The following is a 12,873-nucleotide window of genomic DNA, read 5'->3' as shown; positions in this document are numbered from 1 at the left end:
CTGCAAGGGCTGAACAGCAGTATCGGGCAGGCTCGGGCAACGCGCGGCCCGTTCGGGTTATCGCTTCTCGGCCTTTTGGCTAAGATCAAGTGTAGTATCTGTTCTTATCAGTTTAATATCTGATACGTCCCCTATCTGGGGACCATATATTAAATGGATTTTTAGAACAGGGAGATGGAAATAGAGCTTGCTCTGTCCACTCCACGCATTGACCTGGTATTGCAGTATTTCCAGGACCGGTGCACCCTTTCCTTATGTGTTGACTAAAAGCAGATTCCAAAAGTGTTTTTTGTCTTTGCTATTGTTTCTGTCTTTCTGAAGGGATCTCCCCTTTTAATCCCATTATTTCAACACCTGTTGGACAATGCATGAGTGATAATGAGCTCATTGATTAAATGCAATTAATGAATAGATTGCCACCTCTTGTTGTGTGTCGTCTGTGTTTCTGTGTTTCCGGCATTTCACATTGGAACACCTCATTCACCTTCCTTGTCTTCTCTCCGCCCTCCCTTTTAGGTAAGTTAAAGAGCTGCACCTGAGCCAGCCACTGATTGATTGATTGATTGATTGATTGATTGATTGATTGATTGATTGATTGATTGATGCAGCACAACAGTCAAATAGTGGAGTGGAGTAGGGGAACAGCAAACAGCCAATAAAGCAGCCCGCCCGCTCGCCTGCCCGCCACAATGGACCTACCTGTGTACACTAGATGGATGTGATGGAATGTACTGTCGTCCCTACATTTCAAGAAGAAGTAAGAATTGCAGTTGCAACAAAGCCTTGCTTGCCTACAAAGAGAGCAGCAATTTGGATTTGTTACTATGTTACCTAGAAGAATAACAAACTGTGCAAGGATGGAGGTTGTAGGAGCAAGGAGAAGTTGTCTGTAAAGTTGGTGGATGCCTATTTTCCATTTTGCAGTCCCTTGTCTCCCTCTTGTGGCCTCCTGGAGGCAACTAGCTGTGCAAAAAAAAGACAGCCTGGCGGCCGGCTGTTGCAGTGTTGCCCTCTCAGGCAACACTGAGTGACTGACTGAGCCTCACCGTCTTATATAAAGTTCAGACGGAACTTTGCACGTGTCATAGTGGAGCCCTCAGGATTCCAGAGCCAGCTTTCTGACATCATAATGGGGCCTCAGAGATAAAAGCCTGGGCCCAGGCAGTGTTGGTCAGTGCTGCTCAGCAGGCAGCACTGGACTGGACTGGATTACAGCTGATACAAGGTGTGAAGGAACAAGGGGTGGCTGTGGGCATGCACTTGCTGCCGCTGCCAGTGTTTATCTGCATGGCAGCAGGGCATTTGGGCGTTGCCAGGAAGGCGTTTTTATGTAGATTCCTCCTCTTTCAGCACTGCATTGTGGTGCAAGCAAAAGAAGCAAATCCTGTCTGGCTTCCTCTCCGGCCTTTATTCACCTCCCGTGTAGCTGTGAGTGTGTGAGCCTGCAGGGCCCCATGGAATTGCCTAGAAGTAGGCTGAATCGCTGCAAGGGCTGAACAGCAGTATCGGGCAGGCTCGGGCAACGCGCGGCCCGTTCGGGTTATCGCTTCTCGGCCTTTTGGCTAAGATCAAGTGTAGTATCTGTTCTTATCAGTTTAATATCTGATACGTCCCCTATCTGGGGACCATATATTAAATGGATTTTTAGAACAGGGAGATGGAAATAGAGCTTGCTCTGTCCACTCCACGCATTGACCTGGTATTGCAGTATTTCCAGGACCGGTGCACCCTTTCCTTATGTGTTGACTAAAAGCAGATTCCAAAAGTGTTTTTTGTCTTTGCTATTGTTTCTGTCTTTCTGAAGGGATCTCCCCTTTTAATCCCATTATTTCAACACCTGTTGGACAATGCATGAGTGATAATGAGCTCATTGATTAAATGCAATTAATGAATAGATTGCCACCTCTTGTTGTGTGTCGTCTGTGTTTCTGTGTTTCCGGCATTTCACATTGGAACACCTCATTCACCTTCCTTGTCTTCTCTCCGCCCTCCCTTTTAGGTAAGTTAAAGAGCTGCACCTGAGCCAGCCACTGATTGATTGATTGATTGATTGATTGATTGATTGATTGATTGATGCAGCACAACAGTCAAATAGTGGAGTGGAGTAGGGGAACAGCAAACAGCCAATAAAGCAGCCCGCCCGCTCGCCTGCCCGCCACAATGGACCTACCTGTGTACACTAGATGGATGTGATGGAATGTACTGTCGTCCCTACATTTCAAGAAGAAGTAAGAATTGCAGTTGCAACAAAGCCTTGCTTGCCTACAAAGAGAGCAGCAATTTGGATTTGTTACTATGTTACCTAGAAGAATAACAAACTGTGCAAGGATGGAGGTTGTAGGAGCAAGGAGAAGTTGTCTGTAAAGTTGGTGGATGCCTATTTTCCATTTTGCAGTCCCTTGTCTCCCTCTTGTGGCCTCCTGGAGGCAACTAGCTGTGCAAAAAAAAGACAGCCTGGCGGCCGGCTGTTGCAGTGTTGCCCTCTCAGGCAACACTGAGTGACTGACTGAGCCTCACCGTCTTATATAAAGTTCAGACGGAACTTTGCACGTGTCATAGTGGAGCCCTCAGGATTCCAGAGCCAGCTTTCTGACATCATAATGGGGCCTCAGAGATAAAAGCCTGGGCCCAGGCAGTGTTGGTCAGTGCTGCTCAGCAGGCAGCACTGGACTGGACTGGATTACAGCTGATACAAGGTGTGAAGGAACAAGGGGTGGCTGTGGGCATGCACTTGCTGCCGCTGCCAGTGTTTATCTGCATGGCAGCAGGGCATTTGGGCGTTGCCAGGAAGGCGTTTTTATGTAGATTCCTCCTCTTTCAGCACTGCATTGTGGTGCAAGCAAAAGAAGCAAATCCTGTCTGGCTTCCTCTCCGGCCTTTATTCACCTCCCGTGTAGCTGTGAGTGTGTGAGCCTGCAGGGCCCCATGGAATTGCCTAGAAGTAGGCTGAATCGCTGCAAGGGCTGAACAGCAGTATCGGGCAGGCTCGGGCAACGCGCGGCCCGTTCGGGTTATCGCTTCTCGGCCTTTTGGCTAAGATCAAGTGTAGTATCTGTTCTTATCAGTTTAATATCTGATACGTCCCCTATCTGGGGACCATATATTAAATGGATTTTTAGAACAGGGAGATGGAAATAGAGCTTGCTCTGTCCACTCCACGCATTGACCTGGTATTGCAGTATTTCCAGGACCGGTGCACCCTTTCCTTATGTGTTGACTAAAAGCAGATTCCAAAAGTGTTTCTTGTCTTTGCTATTGTTTCTGTCTTTCTGAAGGGATCTCCCCTTTTAATCCCATTATTTCAACACCTGTTGGACAATGCATGAGTGATAATGAGCTCATTGATTAAATGCAATTAATGAATAGATTGCCACCTCTTGTTGTGTGTCGTCTGTGTTTCTGTGTTTCCGGCATTTCACATTGGAACACCTCATTCACCTTCCTTGTCTTCTCTCCGCCCTCCCTTTTAGGTAAGTTAAAGAGCTGCACCTGAGCCAGCCACTGATTGATTGATTGATTGATTGATTGATTGATTGATTGATTGATTGATGCAGCACAACAGTCAAATAGTGGAGTGGAGTAGGGGAACAGCAAACAGCCAATAAAGCAGCCCGCCCGCTCGCCTGCCCGCCACAATGGACCTACCTGTGTACACTAGATGGATGTGATGGAATGTACTGTCGTCCCTACATTTCAAGAAGAAGTAAGAATTGCAGTTGCAACAAAGCCTTGCTTGCCTACAAAGAGAGCAGCAATTTGGATTTGTTACTATGTTACCTAGAAGAATAACAAACTGTGCAAGGATGGAGGTTGTAGGAGCAAGGAGAAGTTGTCTGTAAAGTTGGTGGATGACTATTTTCCATTTTGCAGTCCCTTGTCTCCCTCTTGTGGCCTCCTGGAGGCAACTAGCTGTGCAAAAAAAAGACAGCCTGGCGGCCGGCTGTTGCAGTGTTGCCCTCTCAGGCAACACTGAGTGACTGACTGAGCCTCACCGTCTTATATAAAGTTCAGACGGAACTTTGCACGTGTCATAGTGGAGCCCTCAGGATTCCAGAGCCAGCTTTCTGACATCATAATGGGGCCTCAGAGATAAAAGCCTGGGCCCAGGCAGTGTTGGTCAGTGCTGCTCAGCAGGCAGCACTGGACTGGACTGGATTACAGCTGATACAAGGTGTGAAGGAACAAGGGGTGGCTGTGGGCATGCACTTGCTGCCGCTGCCAGTGTTTATCTGCATGGCAGCAGGGCATTTGGGCGTTGCCAGGAAGGCGTTTTTATGTAGATTCCTCCTCTTTCAGCACTGCATTGTGGTGCAAGCAAAAGAAGCAAATCCTGTCTGGCTTCCTCTCCGGCCTTTATTCACCTCCCGTGTAGCTGTGAGTGTGTGAGCCTGCAGGGCCCCATGGAATTGCCTAGAAGTAGGCTGAATCGCTGCAAGGGCTGAACAGCAGTATCGGGCAGGCTCGGGCAACGCGCGGCCCGTTCGGGTTATCGCTTCTCGGCCTTTTGGCTAAGATCAAGTGTAGTATCTGTTCTTATCAGTTTAATATCTGATACGTCCCCTATCTGGGGACCATATATTAAATGGATTTTTAGAACAGGGAGATGGAAATAGAGCTTGCTCTGTCCACTCCACGCATTGACCTGGTATTGCAGTATTTCCAGGACCGGTGCACCCTTTCCTTATGTGTTGACTAAAAGCAGATTCCAAAAGTGTTTTTTGTCTTTGCTATTGTTTCTGTCTTTCTGAAGGGATCTCCCCTTTTAATCCCATTATTTCAACACCTGTTGGACAATGCATGAGTGATAATGAGCTCATTGATTAAATGCAATTAATGAATAGATTGCCACCTCTTGTTGTGTGTCGTCTGTGTTTCTGTGTTTCCGGCATTTCACATTGGAACACCTCATTCACCTTCCTTGTCTTCTCTCCGCCCTCCCTTTTAGGTAAGTTAAAGAGCTGCACCTGAGCCAGCCACTGATTGATTGATTGATTGATTGATTGATTGATTGATTGATTGATTGATTGATTGATTGATGCAGCACAACAGTCAAATAGTGGAGTGGAGTAGGGGAACAGCAAACAGCCAATAAAGCAGCCGCCCGCTCGCCTGCCCGCCACAATGGACCTACCTGTGTACACTAGATGGATGTGATGGAATGTACTGTCGTCCCTACATTTCAAGAAGAAGTAAGAATTGCAGTTGCAACAAAGCCTTGCTTGCCTACAAAGAGAGCAGCAATTTGGATTTGTTACTATGTTACCTAGAAGAATAACAAACTGTGCAAGGATGGAGGTTGTAGGAGCAAGGAGAAGTTGTCTGTAAAGTTGGTGGATGCCTATTTTCCATTTTGCAGTCCCTTGTCTCCCTCTTGTGGCCTCCTGGAGGCAACTAGCTGTGCAAAAAAAAGACAGCCTGGCGGCCGGCTGTTGCAGTGTTGCCCTCTCAGGCAACACTGAGTGACTGACTGAGCCTCACCGTCTTATATAAAGTTCAGACGGAACTTTGCACGTGTCATAGTGGAGCCCTCAGGATTCCAGAGCCAGCTTTCTGACATCATAATGGGGCCTCAGAGATAAAAGCCTGGGCCCAGGCAGTGTTGGTCAGTGCTGCTCAGCAGGCAGCACTGGACTGGACTGGATTACAGCTGATACAAGGTGTGAAGGAACAAGGGGTGGCTGTGGGCATGCACTTGCTGCCGCTGCCAGTGTTTATCTGCATGGCAGCAGGGCATTTGGGCGTTGCCAGGAAGGCGTTTTTATGTAGATTCCTCCTCTTTCAGCACTGCATTGTGGTGCAAGCAAAAGAAGCAAATCCTGTCTGGCTTCCTCTCCGGCCTTTATTCACCTCCCGTGTAGCTGTGAGTGTGTGAGCCTGCAGGGCCCCATGGAATTGCCTAGAAGTAGGCTGAATCGCTGCAAGGGCTGAACAGCAGTATCGGGCAGGCTCGGGCAACGCGCGGCCCGTTCGGGTTATCGCTTCTCGGCCTTTTGGCTAAGATCAAGTGTAGTATCTGTTCTTATCAGTTTAATATCTGATACGTCCCCTATCTGGGGACCATATATTAAATGGATTTTTAGAACAGGGAGATGGAAATAGAGCTTGCTCTGTCCACTCCACGCATTGACCTGGTATTGCAGTATTTCCAGGACCGGTGCACCCTTTCCTTATGTGTTGACTAAAAGCAGATTCCAAAAGTGTTTTTTGTCTTTGCTATTGTTTCTGTCTTTCTGAAGGGATCTCCCCTTTTAATCCCATTATTTCAACACCTGTTGGACAATGCATGAGTGATAATGAGCTCATTGATTAAATGCAATTAATGAATAGATTGCCACCTCTTGTTGTGTGTCGTCTGTGTTTCTGTGTTTCCGGCATTTCACATTGGAACACCTCATTCACCTTCCTTGTCTTCTCTCCGCCCTCCCTTTTAGGTAAGTTAAAGAGCTGCACCTGAGCCAGCCACTGATTGATTGATTGATTGATTGATTGATTGATTGATTGATTGATTGATTGATTGATGCAGCACAACAGTCAAATAGTGGAGTGGAGTAGGGGAACAGCAAACAGCCAATAAAGCAGCCCGCCCGCTCGCCTGCCCGCCACAATGGACCTACCTGTGTACACTAGATGGATGTGATGGAATGTACTGTCGTCCCTACATTTCAAGAAGAAGTAAGAATTGCAGTTGCAACAAAGCCTTGCTTGCCTACAAAGAGAGCAGCAATTTGGATTTGTTACTATGTTACCTAGAAGAATAACAAACTGTGCAAGGATGGAGGTTGTAGGAGCAAGGAGAAGTTGTCTGTAAAGTTGGTGGATGCCTATTTTCCATTTTGCAGTCCCTTGTCTCCCTCTTGTGGCCTCCTGGAGGCAACTAGCTGTGCAAAAAAAAGACAGCCTGGCGGCCGGCTGTTGCAGTGTTGCCCTCTCAGGCAACACTGAGTGACTGACTGAGCCTCACCGTCTTATATAAAGTTCAGACGGAACTTTGCACGTGTCATAGTGGAGCCCTCAGGATTCCAGAGCCAGCTTTCTGACATCATAATGGGGCCTCAGAGATAAAAGCCTGGGCCCAGGCAGTGTTGGTCAGTGCTGCTCAGCAGGCAGCACTGGACTGGACTGGATTACAGCTGATACAAGGTGTGAAGGAACAAGGGGTGGCTGTGGGCATGCACTTGCTGCCGCTGCCAGTGTTTATCTGCATGGCAGCAGGGCATTTGGGCGTTGCCAGGAAGGCGTTTTTATGTAGATTCCTCCTCTTTCAGCACTGCATTGTGGTGCAAGCAAAAGAAGCAAATCCTGTCTGGCTTCCTCTCCGGCCTTTATTCACCTCCCGTGTAGCTGTGAGTGTGTGAGCCTGCAGGGCCCCATGGAATTGCCTAGAAGTAGGCTGAATCGCTGCAAGGGCTGAACAGCAGTATCGGGCAGGCTCGGGCAACGCGCGGCCCGTTCGGGTTATCGCTTCTCGGCCTTTTGGCTAAGATCAAGTGTAGTATCTGTTCTTATCAGTTTAATATCTGATACGTCCCCTATCTGGGGACCATATATTAAATGGATTTTTAGAACAGGGAGATGGAAATAGAGCTTGCTCTGTCCACTCCACGCATTGACCTGGTATTGCAGTATTTCCAGGACCGGTGCACCCTTTCCTTATGTGTTGACTAAAAGCAGATTCCAAAAGTGTTTTTTGTCTTTGCTATTGTTTCTGTCTTTCTGAAGGGATCTCCCCTTTTAATCCCATTATTTCAACACCTGTTGGACAATGCATGAGTGATAATGAGCTCATTGATTAAATGCAATTAATGAATAGATTGCCACCTCTTGTTGTGTGTCGTCTGTGTTTCTGTGTTTCCGGCATTTCACATTGGAACACCTCATTCACCTTCCTTGTCTTCTCTCCGCCCTCCCTTTTAGGTAAGTTAAAGAGCTGCACCTGAGCCAGCCACTGATTGATTGATTGATTGATTGATTGATTGATTGATTGATTGATTGATTGATGCAGCACAACAGTCAAATAGTGGAGTGGAGTAGGGGAACAGCAAACAGCCAATAAAGCAGCCCGCCCGCTCGCCTGCCCGCCACAATGGACCTACCTGTGTACACTAGATGGATGTGATGGAATGTACTGTCGTCCCTACATTTCAAGAAGAAGTAAGAATTGCAGTTGCAACAAAGCCTTGCTTGCCTACAAAGAGAGCAGCAATTTGGATTTGTTACTATGTTACCTAGAAGAATAACAAACTGTGCAAGGATGGAGGTTGTAGGAGCAAGGAGAAGTTGTCTGTAAAGTTGGTGGATGCCTATTTTCCATTTTGCAGTCCCTTGTCTCCCTCTTGTGGCCTCCTGGAGGCAACTAGCTGTGCAAAAAAAAGACAGCCTGGCGGCCGGCTGTTGCAGTGTTGCCCTCTCAGGCAACACTGAGTGACTGACTGAGCCTCACCGTCTTATATAAAGTTCAGACGGAACTTTGCACGTGTCATAGTGGAGCCCTCAGGATTCCAGAGCCAGCTTTCTGACATCATAATGGGGCCTCAGAGATAAAAGCCTGGGCCCAGGCAGTGTTGGTCAGTGCTGCTCAGCAGGCAGCACTGGACTGGACTGGATTACAGCTGATACAAGGTGTGAAGGAACAAGGGGTGGCTGTGGGCATGCACTTGCTGCCGCTGCCAGTGTTTATCTGCATGGCAGCAGGGCATTTGGGCGTTGCCAGGAAGGCGTTTTTATGTAGATTCCTCCTCTTTCAGCACTGCATTGTGGTGCAAGCAAAAGAAGCAAATCCTGTCTGGCTTCCTCTCCGGCCTTTATTCACCTCCCGTGTAGCTGTGAGTGTGTGAGCCTGCAGGGCCCCATGGAATTGCCTAGAAGTAGGCTGAATCGCTGCAAGGGCTGAACAGCAGTATCGGGCAGGCTCGGGCAACGCGCGGCCCGTTCGGGTTATCGCTTCTCGGCCTTTTGGCTAAGATCAAGTGTAGTATCTGTTCTTATCAGTTTAATATCTGATACGTCCCCTATCTGGGGACCATATATTAAATGGATTTTTAGAACAGGGAGATGGAAATAGAGCTTGCTCTGTCCACTCCACGCATTGACCTGGTATTGCAGTATTTCCAGGACCGGTGCACCCTTTCCTTATGTGTTGACTAAAAGCAGATTCCAAAAGTGTTTCTTGTCTTTGCTATTGTTTCTGTCTTTCTGAAGGGATCTCCCCTTTTAATCCCATTATTTCAACACCTGTTGGACAATGCATGAGTGATAATGAGCTCATTGATTAAATGCAATTAATGAATAGATTGCCACCTCTTGTTGTGTGTCGTCTGTGTTTCTGTGTTTCCGGCATTTCACATTGGAACACCTCATTCACCTTCCTTGTCTTCTCTCCGCCCTCCCTTTTAGGTAAGTTAAAGAGCTGCACCTGAGCCAGCCACTGATTGATTGATTGATTGATTGATTGATTGATTGATTGATTGATTGATGCAGCACAACAGTCAAATAGTGGAGTGGAGTAGGGGAACAGCAAACAGCCAATAAAGCAGCCCGCCCGCTCGCCTGCCCGCCACAATGGACCTACCTGTGTACACTAGATGGATGTGATGGAATGTACTGTCGTCCCTACATTTCAAGAAGAAGTAAGAATTGCAGTTGCAACAAAGCCTTGCTTGCCTACAAAGAGAGCAGCAATTTGGATTTGTTACTATGTTACCTAGAAGAATAACAAACTGTGCAAGGATGGAGGTTGTAGGAGCAAGGAGAAGTTGTCTGTAAAGTTGGTGGATGCCTATTTTCCATTTTGCAGTCCCTTGTCTCCCTCTTGTGGCCTCCTGGAGGCAACTATCTGTGCAAAAAAAAGACAGCCTGGCGGCCGGCTGTTGCAGTGTTGCCCTCTCAGGCAACACTGAGTGACTGACTGAGCCTCACCGTCTTATATAAAGTTCAGACGGAACTTTGCACGTGTCATAGTGGAGCCCTCAGGATTCCAGAGCCAGCTTTCTGACATCATAATGGGGCCTCAGAGATAAAAGCCTGGGCCCAGGCAGTGTTGGTCAGTGCTGCTCAGCAGGCAGCACTGGACTGGACTGGATTACAGCTGATACAAGGTGTGAAGGAACAAGGGGTGGCTGTGGGCATGCACTTGCTGCCGCTGCCAGTGTTTATCTGCATGGCAGCAGGGCATTTGGGCGTTGCCAGGAAGGCGTTTTTATGTAGATTCCTCCTCTTTCAGCACTGCATTGTGGTGCAAGCAAAAGAAGCAAATCCTGTCTGGCTTCCTCTCCGGCCTTTATTCACCTCCCGTGTAGCTGTGAGTGTGTGAGCCTGCAGGGCCCCATGGAATTGCCTAGAAGTAGGCTGAATCGCTGCAAGGGCTGAACAGCAGTATCGGGCAGGCTCGGGCAACGCGCGGCCCGTTCGGGTTATCGCTTCTCGGCCTTTTGGCTAAGATCAAGTGTAGTATCTGTTCTTATCAGTTTAATATCTGATACGTCCCCTATCTGGGGACCATATATTAAATGGATTTTTAGAACAGGGAGATGGAAATAGAGCTTGCTCTGTCCACTCCACGCATTGACCTGGTATTGCAGTATTTCCAGGACCGGTGCACCCTTTCCTTATGTGTTGACTAAAAGCAGATTCCAAAAGTGTTTTTTGTCTTTGCTATTGTTTCTGTCTTTCTGAAGGGATCTCCCCTTTTAATCCCATTATTTCAACACCTGTTGGACAATGCATGAGTGATAATGAGCTCATTGATTAAATGCAATTAATGAATAGATTGCCACCTCTTGTTGTGTGTCGTCTGTGTTTCTGTGTTTCCGGCATTTCACATTGGAACACCTCATTCACCTTCCTTGTCTTCTCTCCGCCCTCCCTTTTAGGTAAGTTAAAGAGCTGCACCTGAGCCAGCCACTGATTGATTGATTGATTGATTGATTGATTGATTGATTGATTGATTGATTGATTGATTGATGCAGCACAACAGTCAAATAGTGGAGTGGAGTAGGGGAACAGCAAACAGCCAATAAAGCAGCCCGCCCGCTCGCCTGCCCGCCACAATGGACCTACCTGTGTACACTAGATGGATGTGATGGAATGTACTGTCGTCCCTACATTTCAAGAAGAAGTAAGAATTGCAGTTGCAACAAAGCCTTGCTTGCCTACAAAGAGAGCAGCAATTTGGATTTGTTACTATGTTACCTAGAAGAATAACAAACTGTGCAAGGATGGAGGTTGTAGGAGCAAGGAGAAGTTGTCTGTAAAGTTGGTGGATGCCTATTTTCCATTTTGCAGTCCCTTGTCTCCCTCTTGTGGCCTCCTGGAGGCAACTAGCTGTGCAAAAAAAAGACAGCCTGGCGGCCGGCTGTTGCAGTGTTGCCCTCTCAGGCAACACTGAGTGACTGACTGAGCCTCACCGTCTTATATAAAGTTCAGACGGAACTTTGCACGTGTCATAGTGGAGCCCTCAGGATTCCAGAGCCAGCTTTCTGACATCATAATGGGGCCTCAGAGATAAAAGCCTGGGCCCAGGCAGTGTTGGTCAGTGCTGCTCAGCAGGCAGCACTGGACTGGACTGGATTACAGCTGATACAAGGTGTGAAGGAACAAGGGGTGGCTGTGGGCATGCACTTGCTGCCGCTGCCAGTGTTTATCTGCATGGCAGCAGGGCATTTGGGCGTTGCCAGGAAGGCGTTTTTATGTAGATTCCTCCTCTTTCAGCACTGCATTGTGGTGCAAGCAAAAGAAGCAAATCCTGTCTGGCTTCCTCTCCGGCCTTTATTCACCTCCCGTGTAGCTGTGAGTGTGTGAGCCTGCAGGGCCCCATGGAATTGCCTAGAAGTAGGCTGAATCGCTGCAAGGGCTGAACAGCAGTATCGGGCAGGCTCGGGCAACGCGCGGCCCGTTCGGGTTATCGCTTCTCGGCCTTTTGGCTAAGATCAAGTGTAGTATCTGTTCTTATCAGTTTAATATCTGATACGTCCCCTATCTGGGGACCATATATTAAATGGATTTTTAGAACAGGGAGATGGAAATAGAGCTTGCTCTGTCCACTCCACGCATTGACCTGGTATTGCAGTATTTCCAGGACCGGTGCACCCTTTCCTTATGTGTTGACTAAAAGCAGATTCCAAAAGTGTTTTTTGTCTTTGCTATTGTTTCTGTCTTTCTGAAGGGATCTCCCCTTTTAATCCCATTATTTCAACACCTGTTGGACAATGCATGAGTGATAATGAGCTCATTGATTAAATGCAATTAATGAATAGATTGCCACCTCTTGTTGTGTGTCGTCTGTGTTTCTGTGTTTCCGGCATTTCACATTGGAACACCTCATTCACCTTCCTTGTCTTCTCTCCGCCCTCCCTTTTAGGTAAGTTAAAGAGCTGCACCTGAGCCAGCCACTGATTGATTGATTGATTGATTGATTGATTGATTGATTGATTGATTGATTGATTGATGCAGCACAACAGTCAAATAGTGGAGTGGAGTAGGGGAACAGCAAACAGCCAATAAAGCAGCCCGCCCGCTCGCCTGCCCGCCACAATGGACCTACCTGTGTACACTAGATGGATGTGATGGAATGTACTGTCGTCCCTACATTTCAAGAAGAAGTAAGAATTGCAGTTGCAACAAAGCCTTGCTTGCCTACAAAGAGAGCAGCAATTTGGATTTGTTACTATGTTACCTAGAAGAATAACAAACTGTGCAAGGATGGAGGTTGTAGGAGCAAGGAGAAGTTGTCTGTAAAGTTGGTGGATGCCTATTTTCCATTTTGCAGTCCCTTGTCTCCCTCTTGTGGCCTCCTGGAGGCAACTAGCTGTGCAAAAAAAAGACAGCCTGGCGGCCGGCTGTTGCAGTGTTGCCCTCTCAGGCAACACTGAGTGACTG

General features: G+C 47.6%; 9 non-coding genes across 9 annotated transcripts; all 9 read left to right on the top strand.

Moving 5' to 3' along the window:
- The first annotated feature begins 59 nt into the window (after window positions 1-59).
- Window positions 60-250, top strand: LOC142686710 (U2 spliceosomal RNA). Its single transcript, XR_012856024.1, has one exon. It is a non-coding gene; the product is annotated as a U2 spliceosomal RNA (small nuclear RNA).
- A 1,292-nt stretch (window positions 251-1,542) lies between these two features.
- Window positions 1,543-1,733, top strand: LOC142686708 (U2 spliceosomal RNA). Its single transcript, XR_012856023.1, has one exon. It is a non-coding gene; the product is annotated as a U2 spliceosomal RNA (small nuclear RNA).
- Window positions 1,734-3,013: 1,280 nt separating this feature from the next.
- LOC142686706 (U2 spliceosomal RNA) lies at window positions 3,014-3,204 on the top strand. Its single transcript, XR_012856021.1, has one exon. It is a non-coding gene; the product is annotated as a U2 spliceosomal RNA (small nuclear RNA).
- Window positions 3,205-4,488: 1,284 nt separating this feature from the next.
- LOC142686705 (U2 spliceosomal RNA) lies at window positions 4,489-4,679 on the top strand. The gene has a single exon (XR_012856020.1). It is a non-coding gene; the product is annotated as a U2 spliceosomal RNA (small nuclear RNA).
- A 1,295-nt stretch (window positions 4,680-5,974) lies between these two features.
- On the top strand, window positions 5,975-6,165 carry LOC142686694 (U2 spliceosomal RNA). The gene has a single exon (XR_012856013.1). It is a non-coding gene; the product is annotated as a U2 spliceosomal RNA (small nuclear RNA).
- A 1,292-nt stretch (window positions 6,166-7,457) lies between these two features.
- LOC142686682 (U2 spliceosomal RNA) lies at window positions 7,458-7,648 on the top strand. Its single transcript, XR_012856002.1, has one exon. It is a non-coding gene; the product is annotated as a U2 spliceosomal RNA (small nuclear RNA).
- Window positions 7,649-8,936: 1,288 nt separating this feature from the next.
- LOC142686670 (U2 spliceosomal RNA) lies at window positions 8,937-9,127 on the top strand. The gene has a single exon (XR_012855991.1). It is a non-coding gene; the product is annotated as a U2 spliceosomal RNA (small nuclear RNA).
- A 1,284-nt stretch (window positions 9,128-10,411) lies between these two features.
- Window positions 10,412-10,602, top strand: LOC142686658 (U2 spliceosomal RNA). The gene has a single exon (XR_012855980.1). It is a non-coding gene; the product is annotated as a U2 spliceosomal RNA (small nuclear RNA).
- Window positions 10,603-11,898: 1,296 nt separating this feature from the next.
- Window positions 11,899-12,089, top strand: LOC142686645 (U2 spliceosomal RNA). The gene has a single exon (XR_012855969.1). It is a non-coding gene; the product is annotated as a U2 spliceosomal RNA (small nuclear RNA).
- The last annotated feature ends 784 nt before the right edge of the window (window positions 12,090-12,873 follow it).

This window comes from Rhinoderma darwinii (genome assembly GCF_050947455.1).
Source record: "Rhinoderma darwinii isolate aRhiDar2 chromosome 5 unlocalized genomic scaffold, aRhiDar2.hap1 SUPER_5_unloc_18, whole genome shotgun sequence".
Lineage (NCBI taxonomy): Eukaryota > Metazoa > Chordata > Amphibia > Anura > Rhinodermatidae > Rhinoderma > Rhinoderma darwinii.
The sequence above is the reverse complement of the archived record's forward strand: the minus strand, read 5'-3'. Positions and strand labels throughout refer to the sequence as shown.